The sequence below is a fragment of the Caloenas nicobarica genome, chromosome 6 (genome assembly GCF_036013445.1).
Source record: "Caloenas nicobarica isolate bCalNic1 chromosome 6, bCalNic1.hap1, whole genome shotgun sequence".
Classification (NCBI taxonomy): Eukaryota; Metazoa; Chordata; class Aves; order Columbiformes; family Columbidae; genus Caloenas; species Caloenas nicobarica.
This window is the reverse complement of record NC_088250.1, coordinates 2,833,668-2,855,560: the sequence shown is the minus strand read 5'-3', so window position 1 is coordinate 2,855,560 and position 21,893 is coordinate 2,833,668.

The following is a 21,893-nucleotide window of genomic DNA, read 5'->3' as shown; positions in this document are numbered from 1 at the left end:
GTTCAGCCCTGTCAGCATGCACGGCTGTGCTGCTGGAGCTGCAGAGGCCTCCAGGGCCAAGCACTTCAGCGCAATGCCAGCAATGACATCAGCCCCCAGCGATCCTTCGGGAGAACCTCAACAAGTCTGGATTGGGCTGAGCAGATCTGGACGAGTGCCGGTGTGTGGTCAGGCAGAGCTTTCCAAGAGCAAGGCAAGAATCCTGTCCCACCGCAGGCTCACGGGACCGCAGCATGCTGCGTGTCTGCAAACGCAGCCCTGGAGCCCGAGTGCACCCGTCTGGAGAGACACGCACCTCTGGTACAGCTCCCAGGAGTCAATTCTTGCTGCTTCTGCAGGGCACCGTTTCAACACTCGCACTTGTGAGTTCCTTTTACCCTTGTGGTGAGGATTGTCTAGAGCAAGGGTGTCAAACTCATTTTCACCAGGGCCACATCAGCCTCGCAATTGCCCTCAAAGAGCCAAATGTAATTTTAGGACTGTATAAAGGTAACTACTCCAGAGTGGAAGAGGTCAATGAGCTGCAGAACCGTGCCACGCAGAGCTGCATTTCCAAGGAAAGAAGCAGGTTGACTTTGAAAGCATCGCGACACATTTAAGCGAATTGACAGAACGGGAGAAAAGAACAAGCAAACAAGTTCAAGGCAAATGGCATTTGATCTGGAAATTATTAATATTTGAGACAATAAAGACAGACCCCCTGAATACTATTTGCATAGAACCCCTCCTCGGAGCCAAACCACGCTTTAAAGCACTTCATCTCGAAAGAGTACTGCGAATTGAAACAGAACTGCTACCAGGACTAGAGGGTTGTGGTGCCAGAAGATGTCAGATTGAACACGAAACAGAATTTTCATTCTTTTGTATACTCCATAAATATTAACAACTTGACACCCCATAATGAAAGCAAACTGCACTTAAGCACGTGCAGAAAAACCAAACTAGCCAACCATTCTTCTTTTAGGATTGCAGTTAGAAATTAGTTGTAGAGGTCAGAGTTTTCCAGCATCACTGTAGGTTGGGATTAACTCCATGGTCATTGTGAGTGCACAAGAGGAGGATTTGGCCTTGCGTGGTGCAAGAGGATTGTAAACACCATGAAATGGCAACCCCGGCTTGCCGGCCCTTTGCTGGATGGAAGCAGCTGCCAAATCCCGAAGTCAGCCAAGGCAAGAACTTCCACCCTCTAAGACATGCAACAAAAAGAAGTACTAACTGTAAGGGGGGGTGGAAATGGACTGTTTGGGTTTGACTTAGAATATCGACAAATCATGGGATGGTCCGAATTCCGTGTTTTGCTCCAAGCATCTTTCAACAAAACTTTTCTATATACCCCTTGGAGAGAGCTGAAGAGGGCAGGAAATTGCTTCTGCGTGTGGAAAGTAGTGGGGAATCAAAATAGGGATATATTTGTTTCAATTATTCCCCCACCCTGCAGACCAGCAAGGGCTTTTGCACACACTATCAGCAAATAAACATTTATAAACCTTTATGTTATTGCCAAACAGAGTGGAATTCCATTCTAGCACTGAGAAGCGCACGAGTTGCTAAAATATAGCTCTGTAGTACCTTGCTGCTCCTCTTAAAAATAAATCTTAAAAAAAGAACATTTGTATCATCACATTTACCAGTGCCTTCACGTATTTTCTTCCACCAATTTCAGAGCCAACTTCAGGAACCAAAATAAGAATCAAAGGGGCAATGGCACATCAGGCAATAAGAGAACTTCCCAGCCAATCAAAAACTTCTGCAACGAGCCCCTAGAAATTATTTGGGGCCGCAGTTACTGCCATAGTCCTGACTCCTTCTTTAGCATAACCTCGGAAACACTGACCTTACCCACACCATCAAACACAGCCCCCAGTACCACCTTCCGTCCAAGTCTCAGACCCTCCTGAAGGGATCCCAGCCCTGCCTGGAAAGTCCTACCATCTCCGACTGAGACAAATTGTACTTTTGTGCGCTGGTAAATACAAACTGTGGGTGTACCTCCCCCAAGGAAGGGTTAGAGCTCTGCAATGCTCCCAATCTCTAAATTGTTGAGGTAATTTCATTTGGCTTTGCTGATAGATCAGGAATGTATTTTGCAGAATCATTTGCTGATTGCCCATTTCGTTCCTTTTGAAGTATTCCCAGAAAGGGGAGGAAAGGACAGGGACATTTTGTTCTATATTGTCTTTACCTGCAACCATTAAGATATTTGGCTTTAGGTCTTGTTCAAATTTCTTCTCCCAGCAAAGGAGGGTAATTACTCTCTCTTTCTCCACCTCTTGCTGATGACCACTGCCCTTCCTGCTCCCTAGCAGCTGCTTTAGGAAGACATACAGGAGCAGCTGCTGTAGAAGCATCCAGGGGACCCGTGACCCCTGACAGAAGTAACTCTCACCAATGGTTCTGGAAGAGGCACGCAAACCACCTCTTGCACTGTCATCCTTTCAAAACTCCTGCCACAACGATGCTCTGAGCTCCCCTCGTTGCCTGTGCAACATAATTCCATACTGACCAATTCCAGAAAGCGCTTCTACAGTTAAGGCTCAAAAAACCCCAAGAAGAGCAACAAAAAGACAGAAAAAGAGCTGTAGAGAATTTTGCCACAGTTGTGCAGGTACTTTACTGCCCAGCCAGTGACACGTTCAGGTTAGGATCTTCTACCTTAACCCCAGCCACTGGAGCGCAGCAGCCTGTCCTACCCAGCAGATGCTGTTACCAGGGCTCAGGATGACTTTATGTAACTTTTATATAAAAGTACATAAGAACGATATAAACACATTTTATGTAAGAGATAAATGCGTGCAGTTTTAAATTAGCTCGTTCCACAAACATAGGCTATTGAACTGCCCCATGTGCCCACGGGGAAGGCAGCAACGGCCAGGTGCGTGCGTAGGAGTGTGTGTCACAAAAAGGGGAGCTGCATCGATAGGGAATCCGTAAATACTCAGTGCCTGGGCTTTGGGCTGCAGCAAAAGCCACAGGAGGATCTCCTCAGGTCGGTCTGTAATGCTCTACAGTTTCATGATATATACCCTTGCATCATTAAATCTTCTGTCTGCTTAGCTGCAGATACTAGCTGAGCACTCCCTTGGAAAACCTATGGTGTTACACACCCAAGCATTTGAAATTCAATAGATGTTGGTCACTGAAGTCCCACAGGGCCCAGCCCAGGAGCATGTTCTCAATTTCTATGCACCTTCACCTTTATGCATGTGCTTAAACTGACTGAATACCACTGGATTGCATTATGAGTGTCACCAAAAATGATGTGTTAAATATGCTTACCCTGAACCAGCCTCAGACAATCCCAGCTTTTTACCAGAGGAAATTTGAGTAAATCAAATTTTAAAAAGTTACGAAACCTTTTAAATAGACATTCAGTCAAATTATTCTATTGAACCTTTTCATATGTACTAAAAACACATTTTTTAAAAAAATTACAATTTGGTAATTTAATTTAAACCATCCATGAAAACAAAGGATTTAACTGCAGTGCAGTTAATGATTCCAATAAAAAGCCCAACCAAACAACCCTAGCTGTTTACATGTTTGACAGAGACTTTTCCTGGCCCCTTTTAGCTGTCCATACAATACATTGTTAAGTTAACACTTAATGACATCAGATTAATATATAACAGAGAGAGGCTGTATTGCAGTCTCATTTGCCCTATTTAGCAAGTTCTATTAAATTCTGGTTTTCTCTCTTGGAAGATCGTAAATATACCAGTGTTCACCTCTGAGAATGAAAGTCTAAAGTGCAACTTAATACGGGCAAATCATTTTGCAAGTAATTTGTGACCCTTGATTCGAAATCCCATTAAAAGTACCTATTCTGCTAAATGGGGGATGTGAGGCCAGCTGGAGCATGAAGCAGAAGAGCATGTTGCCCACTTCCCCCTCTCCAAGGCTGTGAACCCGACCGAGGGGCAGGCTGGTCCCACACAAACACCGCTGGCCATGAACTCCTTGGCTTCCTGAGGAATATCGCTGTGTTGGCTGGCACTTTGGGGAATCTGCCCCTTGCCAGCTTGTGGATGTTAGAAAATTCCTGGACCGAGGAACGCTCTGACATACTGAAACTGCTACGAGTTGCTAAAGGCTAGAGCCCACATGTGCCAGACAACAGGTAACTCTAACATGGACTAACATAACAACCGCCCCCTTCTCCACATGGGAAATAGGCAGCAGAAAATTCCAAAATGCAGGCTGAAGCAGGGATTTTGGAAAAGATCTGTAAAGGAGACCACGGCTCAGGCTTCTCAGGATGCACAAGGACCCTCCACACAGGAGGGAGGGACTTGCCTTTGCAACAGAACTGTCTTTGCTCACCAGCAGCCCAAAGGTCTGTGCAGGGAGCCAGGCACCCAGTGGGAGCATTTCCAGAGGGACCCGGGGGCATCTGTGCTGGAGGGAGCACAGGGTCACATCACAGCCACACACAGAGCTGGACTGCATCAACAAGTCAAGTCGTAGGTGGGACCTCACCAAACTCTCCATTGTTTGTTACTATCCTTTTAATCATCTCCTCAGGCTGTGTTGACTTTCCACATCCCCTCCCCAAACCTGAAAGGCCGTTGGAGATGAACATTGCTACAGCTGCACTAAGGGCTACCGTGCTGCAGATGTGTCCCCAGCCACCGGGCGCACCCAGAAATCACAGTGCAGCCCATTGGGACCACCCTGCTCTGAGCAAGTGGAGCTGCTCCTGGCTCGGTGGGAGATTTCTGCTAGAGTTACTTGGGAGCAGCTACAAATTTAGGTTCCCAGCTTCATAGTGGTCCACAGGGGTAAGAGTATTTTATGCTTTAGTACAGTCTAAACACTAGTTCTCCTGGCAACTCGCTGACATGCTCAGTCCTTAAGATTTAAATCCCATGTTATAGGAACAGGAAAATCAAATCCCCAAACAAACAAGTGTAAGAGGAGAACATACATGGCTAGAACTTCAGCGCGGATACAGTTCTCTTCTTAATACCTGGAGAAACACCTTCAAATATATGAAAGAACTATAAACAAAGCTACAAATATGTCTACATTTGAGTAGCAGTGAGACAGCAGAACTCCTGCAAGTGCACTCCTGACAGCCCTGACCAACATTCAGTGTTTGAGGGGGTGAGGGGTGCATCATAGCTCCTCTGCTAGCATCCAAACTCTGTCACAAGACTGGTTATTGGAAAGCACTTAGTGCCTCAGATTTGTACCTGAACTCCCACAGAACATAGGCACTCTCAGGTATGAAGTTTAGTTCAGGTCTAACTCTAACATGTATACATTTTTGCCAGTTGTTCAAGGTATAATGTAATAAATCATAGCAATTCAGCAGCAATTGAGCATGCATTTTTACACAATATTATAATAAACACAAATGAAGAGATATTTTCTAGTCACATCTTTTCTTTCTAAAACACAAACATCTTTGTGATCTGTTCTAGATGAGGTGAATTGATACAGTTGCAACATGACCAGACCTCTCCTGCCTCATACTGAGGTTCAGCCAGAAGAACCGGAAGCTTTGCTGTGATAGAGCATTAAAAGCCTCCATGCACTTTAATTCCAGGTGCCTATACTACAAATGCCAGATACAACTAAGCACCCATTGATGTACAGCTACCCGAACACGGGAATACATTTCTAGGCCAGATTCTCCACCATCTCAAAGGATTTGTTTGCCCAGAGATTCCCCAGTGTTCCCAGGTGAAGTTTAAGCATTCCTCCCCTTTGCAGGTGCTACCAGTAAAAGTTAATTCCACTTCCCTCTACACACTGCACTTACACAGAGATCCAGCTCTCCAGAATCTATTAAGCACAGCACATAATTTAACAGGGATGTTGTAGATTTAATAAGACACCGATTACACACAATTGCAGAAGACATCCAACTATAACGCTGATATAGGGTGGATCACAGGGCTGCAAAGTTGCAGAGACATTCCATAATCAATTGGCATTTAACATTACAGCTTGCTGGCCTACAGGACCTCTGTCAAATGCATAACTGGGAGCTTTAATCAAAGGACTACCCACAGCTTTGTAAGGAGCTAAAGACCAAAAGCCTGCAACAACTGAGAAGAGATGCGTTTTGTCACATTCTTATTACCCTCAGATACACTATGAGCAGTAGTCACGTGCCAATTACAGGTCTCTTGCAACAGCACGCTGAGCCGTTTTCCAGGCTGGTATCTCCACTGCAACCAGAGCTAAACTGCAGCTTCTTGGACTCTGACTGTTAACTTTGTCCCTGCTGGAGGTGTCCCCACATCTCATCCTCAGGAACTATAATATTTTCTATTTCAGGCACTTAACAAGTCCTATAATGGATACATTGATGAAGTTGCCGTCCCTCGAGATGCCCACGTTGAGGCACCACACCCAGAGCAAATCTTGTCTTGCACAGGCCACACGAGTGATGGTACTGCCAAGAGACCTAGTTCCACTGTCTAGGTACCCAGTAAGGTCACATAAAAGAAGGAAGGTATAGATTTATCCTTTAAGACATTGGTGGATTTTCCCCCCTCTCTGCCCTGACTCTTCTCCCCGTTTATTTCTCTAAGGCTGGAAATGCAGCATCCTGCCAAGGACAAACACTGTTCAGCCAGCTCTTCTGCACAGCCCTGCCAATTAATTAGCAGTTGCACTACAGGATGGGTGACAGGGGGATGTCTTAGGGTTGTGCCAGGGAAACGTGGGCTGCGGTACACCGCTCACTGGTGAGCGGCACACGGAATACCCCATAGCAGCAGGAGGACAGGGGACAAGGCACACTGTTGAAAGCTGAGCCCTGCTCAGGGAAAAGCAGAACCCACTTCTCGCCATGGCATCTTCAAAAAGGTGGCAAGATGGGGCAGTTCCAGGCATCTGGCATTGCCCTTTCCTCAGTTCTAATATGGCAGCATTGCCAGTGATGGGCACAAAAGATGTTTTGGTGGGGCCAGAAAGCTTCCTGTGTTTTGCAAACGAGCTTGACTTCACGCAAGGGAACGTGCAAAAGTCTCTTCTAATGGCTGTTGAGCCTCCAGAGCTAACACAAAGTAATGGCTCTCAGGCACTTTATTGCTGTCACCCCAAAACATGTCTATCTTTTGCTAGCAGTAATAATTCATCAAGTTTAGAGACATGTTTGCAGTTTACTGTATCATCATAAAAGCTAAAGGTGTTATTTGCCACAGACTCGGAAGGTGTCTCTGAAAGCATTTTTGTTCAGTTCCCTTTCCAGCTAGCAGAAATCCCGAGTTCTCTGCATTTGGCACTGTGTAACGTGTCAGAGGAAGAGAGACTGAATCCTAATGTACAAACCAATGAGTATACATTTATTTACCAGTGGAAATTACATATTAACAGCTGTTAATACACAAGTATAGCTGAATAGCTAATTCTGAAGCTTCCCTGTCTTTTCTTGATTTTCAGCTTGGTCCATATCACCTTAGGCACTTGTGCGCTGCTTCTAAAAGGATCCACAAAAGATCCTCTCAGAAAAGCAAAACATGTCAAATTTCAGTCAGGATCCACAGCTCTCCAGAAAAAGCAGAAAAGCCACTTATCCACATTAATAAAGAAGAGAGCTGAGTCTATGTAACCAGGGCTCATATTTCATATTATTATGTATGCTAAACCTACTGTTTATAGCATAGATGTACCTAGAGCCTTGAGTTCTGACCACTGCACATTTGAAGGCATACGGGTTTAGATTTTAAGCAGTTGTAGAACGAAGTTAATCTCACTCTGGAGCTAAAATATTAATATAAGCAAGACTCTCTCATATCAGAAATCCTTCACATGTTTGTTATTACATGAATCCTCCAGAATATTTTCTAGCAGAAATACTTGGCACAGTAAAAAAGTTCCAATGTATTTGTTTAGTTTAAAAAAAGACAAATCAAGCTAAGATCGCAAGGCTAGTGATACAGTCATATCCCCGAATATAACCCGAGACTCAGACAAACCAGTAGTGGGAGGACCATATATACTTAGCGACTAGGTTGTCAGCGTGAAAACCTCAAGTGGGTTGTAAGTGTAGGGTTGACTGGCTTTGGGTTTTTTATATTTGCTGATTCAGCTCTGACGATCAGGGATGTTGCTCAATTTCACTAAGCAGACTAAATCAACTGATTTCATATTTATTTCAGTTTTGTTTGCTTTATCTCAATCCATTTGGCTGATAACTAAGCCTGGCAAGAAGCACTGGCATTTTCTTTAACGATCATCTTCTCCAAATATGATCGCACTCGTTTTCAACACCCTTGAAACCAGACATGCACAAAACCTGACATAGACAAAAGAGACCCCAACTATATCCATTAAAAGTTAGAAATGCTCTGTATGCCATACAAAGCCAGCACTAAAGGCACTTGGTCCACAGGAGAGACTTTTATGCTAGTGTCAACAGCCAAATGCACTTCCAAACAGACAAATAATTTGGGGGTTTGTTTGGTTGGGTTTGGAAGGTTTTGTTAAGTGTTCATTAATAACAAAACAATTCACCCCATGTTTTCCTTCAAGCCTGGCTGTACGCCACACGTTGACCTTGCCCACAGTTACTGGCCACTATTAATCAGAAACAGCTCCTCTTTTCCCTTCCTTCAGAAAACCTGACCCTTAAGTGGCCTTGGTGCCATTTTCAGAGTGCCAGTTGAATAAACTAGGCACTAGATTTTATTTTTTTAAAGATCTAATGCTGTTTTGAAAGTTCATAAGCAGTCAGAAGTGACATCACTTTTCTAACATAGGTTCCTAACCATAAGTGGTGGGAATTTCAAAGCACACTCAGCATTGGTCTCATTTCTTTTCCCACTGAATCAACAGTCAGACTTTCATTGACCCTAACAGGAACTGAATTTGGTAAGTATTGTGAAAGCCTCACTCAAAGTAGAGCAATTAAGGAGTTAGATGAAAGCAGCAGCCTCTCCTGGATTTCAGGATTAAAAGCAGCACAGGACTCTTCACCTTGCTTGTCTTTCCCCATTTTTAACCAGCATTGCCTGGGCTTCTCAGCCAGAATCCATCTCTGCACAGCAAGCAGGTATAGTCAGGGGCTACAGAAGTCAGAGCCCTCCTGCTTTCCAAAGGCTCTCTCACCTTCCTACACAGTATGAAATAATAATAATAATAATAAGGCATTGTTTTGATAGAGACAAAATGGTTGTTCAAATAGTTCCACTAATTTCACAAAGATGCATGATAATGTTTCACATATGGCTCCTTGCCTTTTAATAACAAGAAATTGAACACACATTTCAAGACACAAGTTTTGTTGATATGCTGCTGATAGTCCAGAGTAACTGTTTGCCTTGTGGTTTTAATTATTCTAAAGACAGCCCAGGGATCATTTATCCAGAGCTAATGGGTTTATGGGCTCTTTAAGAAGCATGATAAGCCCACAGATGTGGCAGCAAATGGCATCGGGTCAGTACTACCACGGGGGCCTCTGCTCTGGAGGATGAGAAGGTGGTAGGGAAGGGTTTATCCTGCAGCCTCGGAGTTATCACATGGCAGTTAGAATAGTTGTGCTCTGTGTAAACATCCCTGTGTTCTCTGGAGGGGACTCTGATCTGGAGAGCACAGTCCACAGCCCCAAGAGCTGGTTCCCAGCTTCAGAGCAGCACTGCCAAGGACAGGGCTGGACGCCTTGAGGGTCAGTCTCCTGTTCCTCCTGCAGCAAAAGAGCCTGGCACTTGTCCCCAGCAGTCACCCCACCTGCGCTAGCTTGTCTCCAAACAGCTAAAATACCCCAGGAGACCACAGCTGTTGTGCCGTCCCGATGCGGTGCCTGCCTTGCCAACACCTCACACCAGCCCTGGGCCTGTCTGAGCCGGGATGGAAGCAGAGCAGCTGGAAAAGGACAGGCTGCAACTAGTTACACCAGCTAAAATGACAACACTTTGGCTGTGAAAATAGGTTTCTGTTGCCATTAAGTCTTGTGCCAGGAACCTGACCAAGATGGTGACAATGCTGTGCCACCAACTGCCTTGGGGGTGTGGGGAAAAGTGCCTGTAGCTCATGCATTTATGAAGAGGGAACATGCCTGGGCCCCTCTGGAGCAAGAGGGACCACCCCTCCCATGGGTGCAGCTTCCCAGTCACAGTGCTTTTACCTGGATAACAAATTGGAAAGATTTTAAACTACATCAGGATATTTTAGGCCCAACTCTCACTTAACACTGACCTAGCACAAAGCCACTATTCCTGGATCACACCAGTAAAAGGTGGGTAGGAATCTGGCTCCTTCTATATAGGCTGTGTTACACAACGTTAAGGAGCATTTCTTTTATAACACTACCTGTTATTCATTCTAGAAAACACTTTTTAGAGATTAAACATAACCAAACTTATTGTATAAACCCTGGAAACATCTTGAACGCAGAAGATGATTTTATCCAGAACACGAAAAGTATAGGCAGAGAACACAGGAAGCCCTAGGAGGCAGAAACCAACAGTATCTTAGGTTTCAGAGTTAACAACACATTTGAAGTGCCTGAAAATGCAACAGGTTGACTCCTCCTGCACCAGGAGAAAGTAGGAGGCCAGCAGCTTCATGGACACCAACACAACTGCCCCTCCTGCCAGGGGCAGGAGGAGAACCAGGCTCCCAGCTGCAAAGAAATCCTTGCAGTCTATATAGACCTTAAGAAAGAGATCAGACCTGCCACAGTAGAAGTTTCTCCTTCTTTGCAAGAGACCCTATCAATTTTGCAGAGGTTTTCAGCCCATTATCACATTACAGGTAGGCAGTTGTCATAAAGCATTAGATCTAAGCGAGGCTGACAGCATAACTGCAGGCTAGCTCCAGGCTTGGCAGTCTGTGCAGCACCTGCAGGCGCAGGACCAGAGCTGCTCCATCAAGAGACAGGCTGGCGTAATCTGCTGTGAATCACTTTGAATTGCTGCCCTTAATTGACAGTGCACTCAAGACCTGGCCTGCTATGTAGACAAAAGCCTCAAAGCCCTAGCACACACACAGTCCTGCCAGGAACCTGCTTGCCCTCAGATGATCAACGGCTTGAGACCCACCTTTTATTTTACTCTGCTCTGTCACTACTGCAGGCTCACCATCATCACAAGAATAAGCAAGAACAATGTTTCTCCTGGGAAGTGTTGAAGTTTCTGGCAGGAGGGGAAGGCACATCAACAGCCTGCTACCCTGAGGAAAGGGAGAGGGCACACGCATACCTGACATAGGGTCACGAAAGCCCAGACCCTGATACCCCAACCGGTATCAAAGTGCCCAAGGCTCTAAGGGGAGACAGCAACTGCTTCCCTCTCTGGGGATACCAGCATTCGGACACATCATTCAGGCTTCACAGCAACTTTCCTTATAGAGAACGTGAGGGAAAATAAATCCGGACAATACAGAACACAGAAGTCATGACTGTAATCCTTGCACTTGAGCATGAGCCTAATCCCGCTCCCTCTAAACCAGCAAGCATCTGCTAGAGATTTAAACAGGCAGCTGCTGAAGCTGCCTTGGCCAGGTGAGGAGGATTCCTCTTTTCCTACTGCTGTCTCAAGTCACCTCCTAAGGAAACTTCCACCTCCTTGTGTGCCAAGCTAAACTGTAAGCCGGGCACCTCCTTTGGCTTTGAGGTTTGTTGTTCTCATTGATGTCAGAATTTTAACGGACTTTTAGAACCAAATTCTTATTTATGCTGTGCTGGAAGCATCAAGAAACTGAAAGTGCTGAAACGCCTAGCCCCTGTGCTGCCAATAGAGGAGGTAGAGAGGCCAAAACACAAAGGGGATTCAGGCCTTAGATGTCTTTTTTTTCTTTTTTTAATTAATTAAAGTTCCAAAAACATTTGCTGAAAAGGTTAGGGGGCAACATTGCAGGGAGGGTGGAGGGGGATAAGTTCTGGCTGTTGAGCCAAGCCCATTCTCTGCCACAGATGTAGTTGTTTGCTTCCTGGTGAGAAGCCAGCTGAAAGAAAAGCCATAAAGAGATCCCATGGCCAAAGGAGCAGTTTCGATGACCAGCCAAACCCTTCTCCTCACTCTTCTAAAGTCTGCACGGCCCAGGCTACAGTACCTGACCAGAGCGAGAGCAGCTTGCTCAGAGCCACAGGACCTACCCAGGGCTGGATACTGCATCCTGCACCAGCTCTGCCTCCCTCAGCACCCCCCAGGACCAGCCCAACCTCTTTGGGATTTGTTCAGCCCCGCACATTCATTTCAAGGGCTGATTTGCAAGAGGGACCACCAGCGACCAATGTCAGATCTGGTTTAGGACTTGGTTTGAAGGCATTTAGATAGAAGAATAATTGCACAGGGATGTGGTTTACTCTGGAGAAATAAAGACTGTGTTTAAATGTCCGAAATTCCTGGTGACTCTAATAATTGCAACCTCCACCCCAATAAAATGCACAAATAATGTTATTGAAACTTTTCCAATCAAAAGGTATTATTTTTGGTTTAAAACAGATGCAGTAGTCAGTATTTAAAAGGAAGACGTCTGGGCGGGCTTACCTCTATTTCAAGGGAAAACTACTGGAACGTTGGTTTCGTCTTTCTGTGTTTTTATAGCATTCTTATTACAACATTATAACCTTCACACAGTTCCTCTGTTGCTTTTGCGAACCAACTGGGGAGTAGCTCTACAATCATGCACTGAAGAGGTTTTATGACGTTAAGGTGTGTTTTAAGAGCTGACCTGGTAAGCCACCACATCCCTGGAGAAGCACTATCTCCACAGTAGCTGAGCGCCCTCAGCACCATCCTGCATCAGCCCGACGGGCCCCAGCACTGCTCCAGGTATGGCTATTGCACCAGTCTAGCAGGCATCAAATTAATTCGGGAATTTAAGAGCCCCCTGCCAATTTTAACTTGGAGGATCACAGGCCTACATGACAATGGCTTGTAGGTTCAAGACGATACTTTCAGCAGCATCTAGATGCTTCAAGATGCATTCAGGCACCTACTAGTAAGTCTGAGAAGGTATAAGCTGGTAAAGTGCCCACCTGCAGCTTTAAGTGCTTAAATATCGAGTGCCTGCATCTCCTCTGAAGAGAGAGCTCAGGATCCCCGGCACTCGTGGAATTTTGCCTTGAGCTCTCTGTTGACCTGCATTGCTCACATGAGCAAAGTCAGATGCATCTCACAGAAGCTGGCAGAAATTGGGCCAGTGTTTCATGATTCATGCGCCTATAGGATTAGCTATAATTAGCATCTTCAAGTAAGACAATAACTGTATCATTCTATTGCACTCCATGGATGCCGTATCAGCACATATGGAAGACACTTATTACTATAAATATTCGGGCACTTGATAGTTCTCCAAAAATATAAAATCAGGTTAATCATTCTATCCTATAATCTCTGGCAAGAGATTTGAACTCAGGTTTTTCTGGCTCAGCTTAAGGTTTTACATATATGATCGCTTTTGCCAGCTGGCAGCACTAAAAATCTTAGGCTGAAGTAGTTCTCCAGCAGCCAAATCAGTAATGTTACAGAGCTTAGCTTTTTGCAAGCCGTATACTACCTAAAGATATCTTGCTGTTGCGTAGATCTACGGAAGTTTATGTAGGACAGGTAGAAGAATTACTTTTCTTTTCAGAGTTAATCATTAACATCTCTTAGGGAAATAAACAACTGTGGCTATTGTCTTATTTCCAAAGGTTGCCCTAGGGCAGATTAAATACTGATTGCATTTGCCCCATAATACAAGGGCAGCTGTACTGTCCCTGCATGCATATGTGTAAAATTGTTTCCAAAAATGAGCTGGAAGAAGAAATCTCTAAAGAATGCCTAACTACCCATCAGAGCAAAGGCATGGGAGAATAAACTAACAAACTTCCCTTTTAACAAAACCACTCGGCCACATCAGCACCAGCGGTTATTCAGCTTCCAGTAACACAGCACACCATCCTGGACTCATCAAGTCTCCACAAATGCAATAAAATTCAATGGTCATTTTACAGTCTCCTATTAGGTGTCATAAAAGCCACAAGACCCATGTATTCCTCCCCAGTCCTGCTCTTCAAGGGAAACTACTGGGGTTTCAGTGCACACAGGTCCACGATTCGTGAAGTTCCAGCAAACAGAGGCCCACGCTCAGCTCCTGGACCTCTCCCAGCCCACCTGCACCATCACCCACATGTGTATAGGACGGAGACACTTCAGAGGCCTGGCCACAGCTCCCGAGCCCAGTCCCACCTCTACATAAAGGGGACAGGACAGCTGCTGTCACGGGACACAGAGTCAGAGCCAAAACAAGCGCTGCTGGACCCGTGCCAGCCCAACACAGAGGCAGGCCGGGCACCCCGCAGTGAGCTGCTGGAGCTGGGAAGCTGGCACGGAGCCATCCCAGGGCTCCACAGGACCCGCACGCAGCCCAAGCCTCCAGCAGGAGCCAAGCTGGCTCTTTGCAGAGGCTCTGGGACACAGCTGCGCCCCAGCCTTCGGCGTATCCCAGAGTGGACGCGCCACCCGGGTTATTGCATCACCCATCAGCTTATGGCCAGCTGACGGGAACCGGAAAAGCCGGTGGGATCTTGTTACAAAGGGAGATTACAAAAGAGGAGGGCAACTAGTAGCTGAACACAGTGATGCTGGTGTCTGTCTGGGATGGGAATTCCTCCAGTCACATGTAGTTGCTCAAATGTTCATCTTTAAAACTTTTTTTTTTCCCTGAGTGGTGTCAACCTGACATCTATGAGGAGCAAAACTTCCCTGTATTACCACAGTACAGGTACCATGTAGATAAAACACCCCATCTTTGAACTGTGTGCAAGAAGGTAGAACACATACGAGGTTTCTGCAGTACAGAACACAGGGCCTCGTGCTCTTCCTTCACTGGGAAACCTCAAATAACACAGTTAAGGAGGTTCAAGTTCCCTTACTAGCTTTCATCTACTCCAGGGCCTACGGCTCACCAGCACCTCCTCACAGCCTTGCTCAAGAAGCACCCAGGCTCCTTCTCCTTACCCTGGCTGCTTCCCAGATGAACTCACCAGCATGCTCTTCCGCAGCCATTCCTGCTCCTCTATGAGAGGGCCGGAGGTACCCAGGTCAGCACTCGCCCACAGGCTGCAGAGCTCCTTGTCCACAAGACCTCCTCTTGCTTTGCATGACACTCTTCTCCAAAGTTCTTCACCACCTGCTAATTAAAAGACAGCCCTCTTAAGCCCGGGCAACAAGACAATAAGCTGAGCTAGCCAACCCTCGCCCCTCACAAACACACCTGGAGGCATTTGAGCAAGTGGCCTCATCCCACACACCCACGTGGGTCAGGTCCCACAGCTGAGCAAACCCCACGCAGAACTGGTAGCGGCTGCCCTAAAATACCTTCACCTCCCAGTTCAACACACCTCTCCCTGCACACCCGCCCATGGTGTTTTGGGCAGCAGCGACAAAATAACCGCAGCAGTATATTGCAAGTTCCTTAGCTCAGTTTGGAAGGCTGGATCACCAACTGCGTGTTGCAGTGGTTCATGTATTTGCTTACATGGCTACATATGCACTATACACTGCATTCCACCTCATACATGCATTTGCAAGACAATATCCTCTATTTATCCACAGAACCAGAACTAATATTGCATCAGGAAAAAAAAGAAAAAATTGCAGAGGGTGAGTGCCTGTTAATCATAAGCTAAAGGGGAAAGGAAAAATTTTAAGTGAGATATAAAGGGAGGAAGTGACTCAGTGGGTGGGAGGGAGGGGACAAGCGTTCCAGACAGATGGGACATGAATAACTTTTCCATCTCTCTCTCTCTTCTCTCCCAAGTACTGCAGGAACTGCTGTGTTGAAATAGTCAGTCATTAACTATTTGATGAGGTTTTAAAATCTGAACTGAATTCTCTCGATGTAACCAACTATTATTACAGGGTCTGCATCACAGCAACACAAGTGTTGGAGCCCTTTGGCAAGCCAGAGCGGTGAAGGCAGGACTGAGCACTCTGGAGGAAAAGCCACTAAATGGCATCAGCTGCTTCATTCCGCAGAGCCCTGGAAATGCCGAGGGAATGGGAGCAGTGGTGATTAGTGAGCCTGCAGACCAACTGTGACCGAGCAACAGGGCATCTATCCGTGCAGCCGGCCAAAAAGCCGCGGTTCAGGCTCTGGTGGCGTTGCTCAGCCCGTGGGAGAACCAGGCCCCGGTGCGCACCGGGTGAAGGCCGTGCTGGAGGAAACCGGTGCGGTTCTCCAAAACCCCTCTCGCTTTGGCTATCCTGCAGTGCGGTCCCTGGGGCAGATTCTCCCACTGAACTGCATCCACCTTTCCAGAGTGCCGGGGCACAGGCAAAAATGCCCTTCGGTGCCAGTTCAAAGGCAGGACTCAGACTGCAAGTGCTAATAGGTTCCCCTGCTGCCCACGGGGAACCTCTCCCACTCAGTCCACCTTATGCTATACAAACAGGCTCTGAGAAAACCTGAATGAAGCATTTCCCTTCCCGGATGCCAAAGGCTAATTGACCAGCACAAGACCTGCTGAACTTGGTGGAACCAGGGTGGATATAATCACTCAAGAGAGCCAATAACCAATTAACTGAATGGCTTCAGCAGTTTCGAAGTCTGCCTCTTTATTCAAGAGCAAAAGAAAGATCAATTTCTTAATAAGCTTTGTAATATCTGCTATTCCTTCCCTCTCATTATTATTATTAGCATTGCAGCAGTGTTTTGTGCACGTAATGAAAGAGTAAGACAAGGGCTGAACGGCCTGGCTGGTAGAGAAGGAGTAGGCAAAGTCTCAAGCCAAAAAAACATATATACACACGTACATATATAAACCAGGAAGGCTGTACATGTCCTCCATGGGCACAGGCCCACCAGGTCATGGGGGGGATTCTGACCACAAAGAAAGAAACTACCCCTGCTGATTGCTTTTACCTGTTTATCAGAGCTTTTGCACACGGAAAAGTGAAAACTCCCGATTACGGTCGGCACCACTGCGATGGCCATGGGCTCACCCGAGCCACCGCCACACCAGCCCCGAGAGACGTGCTCCTCAAATCCCACCCTTGCATTGCCCTGCAGTTCCCCTATGCGTTTTGCTTTTGAAATCGCAGGCTCCTACTCTCTCTGCAGCTACGTCACCAGCTGGAATCACGTTCCCTTTGTCAGAAAGCCTCCAGCACTCCTTGCAGTCTTCTCTTGCAGCAAGGCAAGAAACAGCAGAGCAATGTACACATTCCTCCCAACTCCTCCTGTTCTCCTCCCCTGAAATCAGGGCCGCTTGGAGATAACGACCTCACCCACGAGGATGCAAACGGCATCCTCTACGTTTCTCAGCACGCCGCACGTGCCCCATCGCGTGCTCTCAGGCAGCCTTCTGGTGCAAGCGCGGGCTCCTGTTTGGATGCGTGACCCCGCGCGGCCCTGAGAAAGGCGCCTCCGCCACGGCAGCCCCAGCGCTGCCCTCGCTGCTCTCGGGGCAGTGTTTCACCGGGCTGCACAACAAGCAGAACGTTGCAGGAGAGGCCTCTGAAGGAGAAAGCGAGAACTCAGAGGGAGGCGGTGATGCTGCAAGCCCTATTTTTAAGGAGCTGTAGCTGGATAATTGTCCAAGACAGACTGGCTTGTTGACTTTCTCGCAGCAAAAGGCACAGGGCTGTTTAATTGATTTTAGGCTGTAACTAAGCATATACTTCTTTCAATATAATGAACAGCGATGCTACAATACTGCTCTCCTAATGTAAATTGATCCATTACAGATGAGTGTTTAGATCAATGTGTGATGTCCTGATTGGAAATAAAACTGTTTGCTCAAGATCACTATAAAGACAACGGGCACTGATAGATGATATTTATATGACAAGCAATGGCTCTTAAAAAGGAGATTGCCAAGACCACGTCCATCAATTAGGAAACCAACATTCGCCCAGCAGCCGCACACGCATTTTTGAAGATAACAAGGAAAAGATCCCAAGGCCTTGGAGATAAACCCCGCGAGGCACTGGAACAGCAGAGGGTCCTGTCAAAGGCTGAGGGCTTCCCTGCCATACACAGTCACAGAACTCAGCCGGGGGAACAAAACCCGCTGAAATGGCAGGGGCCAAATCCTCTGCGGCTTTAAATAGATGGGAGCTATGCTCACAACCTGGTTTCTGTCATTCTTGCACGTTGAGAGAAAAGCGAATGACTCCAGCGACATTCCACGCCGGCCGCGATTAACACGTCTGCTTCTCTCGCTGGCAGCTGTTCCTTGTGGCCCTTCCTTACCCCACTTGCACGGGGCATTTTGTTTTTCAAGAGCCGGAGCACGGGCTGGATTGCACCCCAGCCACTCCTGACTGGGGCAGCTGCAGGCACTTCTCCTTCTCCTCGGGACGCGCTCCTCCTTTGAAGCACGCCGCCAGGGCCCGCCGGGGCGCCTGCTGGGACAGGGTTGCCTGGCGGCCTTGTGCAGGCAGGAAGGCTGGGCAGAGCGGACCCCGAGCACCCCGTCCCGCGGCAGCGGGGCCGGGCAGCCTCGGCAGCTTCAGCAGCGCGGCCTGTGGGCTAATTGACGCGCCTAAGATGGCCGCCGGGGGGCTAAAATGGCCGCCACAGAGACCACCTCAGCCCGCCAGCAGCGCGCCAGCCCCGCCCACCCTGGCTCGTCCCCGCCCCATTGGCTGGGGCAGCGGCAGCGCGGCTCCCGATTGGCTGTGCCTGCGGTCTATCTCAGCTGCTGGGGAGGGTGGTGTGAGAGGGGTGCGGGCACCCCGGGGCTGGTTTGAGCGTGTGAGGCCGTGGGGCTGGAGGCGCCTTCCCCGCTGCCCGCAGCCTGGGCTGGGAATCACAGCATCACAGGCTGTCCGGGGTGGGAAGGGGCCTCGAAAGCTCATCCAGCGCAACCCCCCCGCCGGAGCAGGAACACCCAGATGAGGTTACACAGGAAGGTGTCCAGGCGGGTTGGAATGTCTGCAGAGAAGGAGACTCCACAACCTCCCTGGGCAGCCTGGGCCAGGCTCTGGCACCCTCACCATGAAGAAGTTTCTTCTCATCTTTCAGTGGAACCTCCTGTGTTCCAGTTTGCACCCATTGCCCCTTGTCCTATCACTGGTTGTCACCCAGAAGAGCCTGGCTCCATCCTCCTGACACCCACCCTTTATATATTTATAAACATTAATGAGGTCACCCCTCAGTCTCCTCTTCTCCAGCTCCAGAAGAGCCTGGCTCCATCCTCCTGACACTCCCCCTTCCCATATTGATCCCCACGAATGAGTCACCCCTCAGTCTCCTCTTCTCCAGCTCCAGAGCCCCAGCTCCTCAGCCTTTCCTCACACGGGAGATGCTCCGCTCCCTGCAGCATCTTCGTGGCTGCGCTGGACTCCCTCCACCAGTTCCCTGTCCTTCTGGAGCTGAGGGGCCCACAACTGGACGCAATACTCCAGAAGGCCCTTATGTCGCCCCGGAATGATTTTGGTGCAAGAGCAGGAGCGCGTGGGCGGCCAGCCGCAGGTGTCCACGGTGGGACGGGGCTGAGCCGCGGGGCCGACTGATGCTCAGCTGCAGTTCTGCCTCTGAAGATACTGGGCCGCCGGCGGCCAGAGGTCGGGAGGGGACGCTGGGTGGGGGAAAGCAAACGAAAGGACAGTGTTGACACTGAACAAATGATGCTAAATGGCTTGTGAAAATAGATCCATTAAGGGAACGATGCTCTGCAACCGCCTTTAAATACAAATAGAGGAGAAAAGTAGCCTTTCAGTACAAACAAGAGTTGGTGTGTGAAACCAGCGGCTGGACCCTGCGGCAAGGACTGCGTTTGCTGGTCCCGTCCTGCTGCCCTTTGTCGCAAGAGTCCCCTCCGCGGCCACGAGGCCCATCTGCTGCAGCTCGCCCTCCCCAAGTGCCAAACGCTTCTGCTGGCCGCCTGCGGTCAGAAACAGCGCAGCCTGGGGCGCCCAGCACCCCGCGGGACGGACCCCCCCCGAGGAGAACACCTGCACCTCTGCTCCCGCAAATCACGCGGACTGGCCGCTAAAATAGTCTCTTTTCTGAGCGCGCTTCACTGGAGATCGTCACCCCAAACCAAGCGACGGCATTTCTCCTGGTTAATAAGATGAGATCGGGAGCTACAATCGCGTAGCACATATGCAGAATAAAACTACGTAACTTAGTGGCAGGTAGTACCTGTGAACTTGCAAGGCTCACAAGTAGCCTGTTCATTAAAAAGCTTCTATTCATGTCATTGTGCTGCACTCAAAAGGAGTACAGGAGAAACTTGGTCACTAGCCAAAGCAGATTTTTCCTTGAAATAGCCACAGCCAGCCTCAGTTGAACACTAAGGCCTCCGTGCAAGAAAACTCATCAGCTACTTTAGAGGGGAAAAAAAAAAATGCTCTTCATTACCTGGGACTTTCACCCAGAAGAGAAAAGCCTCACAAAACAACAAAGCCAGGGAGGGAAAGCCAGACAAATTCCCATTGGAACGTGGTACAGATTTAGCAAGGAGGGAAGGGTGGCCGGCATCTTCTGCCCCCGGCTGCCTTTGTCGCATTTGGCCAAGTCTCAGGCTGCCAGCGTCTCTCCCCTGGATGACTTGGCTCGTGTTTTTTTGTGTTAAAACCGGTATGTTTTTTTAATGGCTATAAATAAGTTAAAACCGCATCTTTAATTAATCACTGCACTTTATAGTGTAAGTGAAGTTTTTTTTCTGTAATGACTCGTTTATGATTTTAAGATGCCATTTGCTCGCTGTCGAATGTGTCTTAACTTTTATCCCTCCATGTTTAACAGGTTCAGGATAGAAACAAAATTTCATCAATGAACGGTTCTAATCCATCTAGTCTGGAGCAAATAATTGGTTACTAAGTAAATGGGAAGAGATTGAGCGGATACTTTTATCTAAGCAACAATGAACTTCAGGCAATAGTATGTTCTTAATCTCAAACTAATCTTAAAATGTTTATTTTTCACTCACACAGGTTTGAAATTGGAGATACATACGTCTGGATGACTAAAACACGAATAACAAATAGGAGCAGCAGCGTGTAAGTATAGAGAAGTAGAAGCATTAATAGAAATATTTCTACTATAGCAGCTATTAACTGATTTTTTTACAGTTTGGAAGAAAACCCCATATGTTTATAGGATTTTCCCCTCAATTAAAGTATGTGTGTGTCTTTATCTAAATATTATTTAGCCACAGACACACAGAGTGCATGGATAAAACTGTCTGGGAGGGGAGCGGGAGCTGCTGCTCCTTTTTGTTTCTCACCCCCCAGCAGGCAGAAAGGGACCCAATGCAGCACCATCAGCATCCTCACAGAATCAGCATCCTCACAGAATCAGCATCCCCACAGCATCAGCATCCTCACAGCATCAGCATCCCCACAGCATCAGCATCCTCACACCATCAGCATCCTCACAGCATCAGCATCCTCACACCATCAGCATCCTCACAGCATCCGCATCCTCACACCATCAGCATCCCCACAGCATCAGCATCCCCACAGCATCCGCATCCTCACACCATCAGCATCCTCACAGCATCAGCGTCCCCACAGCATCAGCATCCTCACAGCATCCGCATCCTCACAGCATCCGCATCCTCACAGCATCAGCATCCTCACAGCATCAGCATCCTCACAGCATCCGCATCCTCACACCATCAGCATCCCCACAGCATCAGCATCCTCACAGCATCAGCATCCCCACACCATCAGCATCCTCACAGCATCAGCATCCTCACAGCACCCGGGCGCAGTGTCAGAGGCCACTCAGTGGCCTCTGTCACCTCCCACAGCCCTGAGGACCAGCTCAGCGCAGGGATATTTTATATAGGATGTGAATAAGCCATGAAAACTATTGCATTGGAACTACGACAACAGAAAAAGGTCTTAAAAATCGCTCTGCCTCAATTCCTAGACAACTCGAGTCTGACGTGCGGTATATGATCTGTCTGCTAGGATTGAATCCAGGCACTCACCACTTTGTTAGCTTAAGAATTTTGAGCAATTTTTTCCGTTTATCTGTATTCTCCCCAAAAT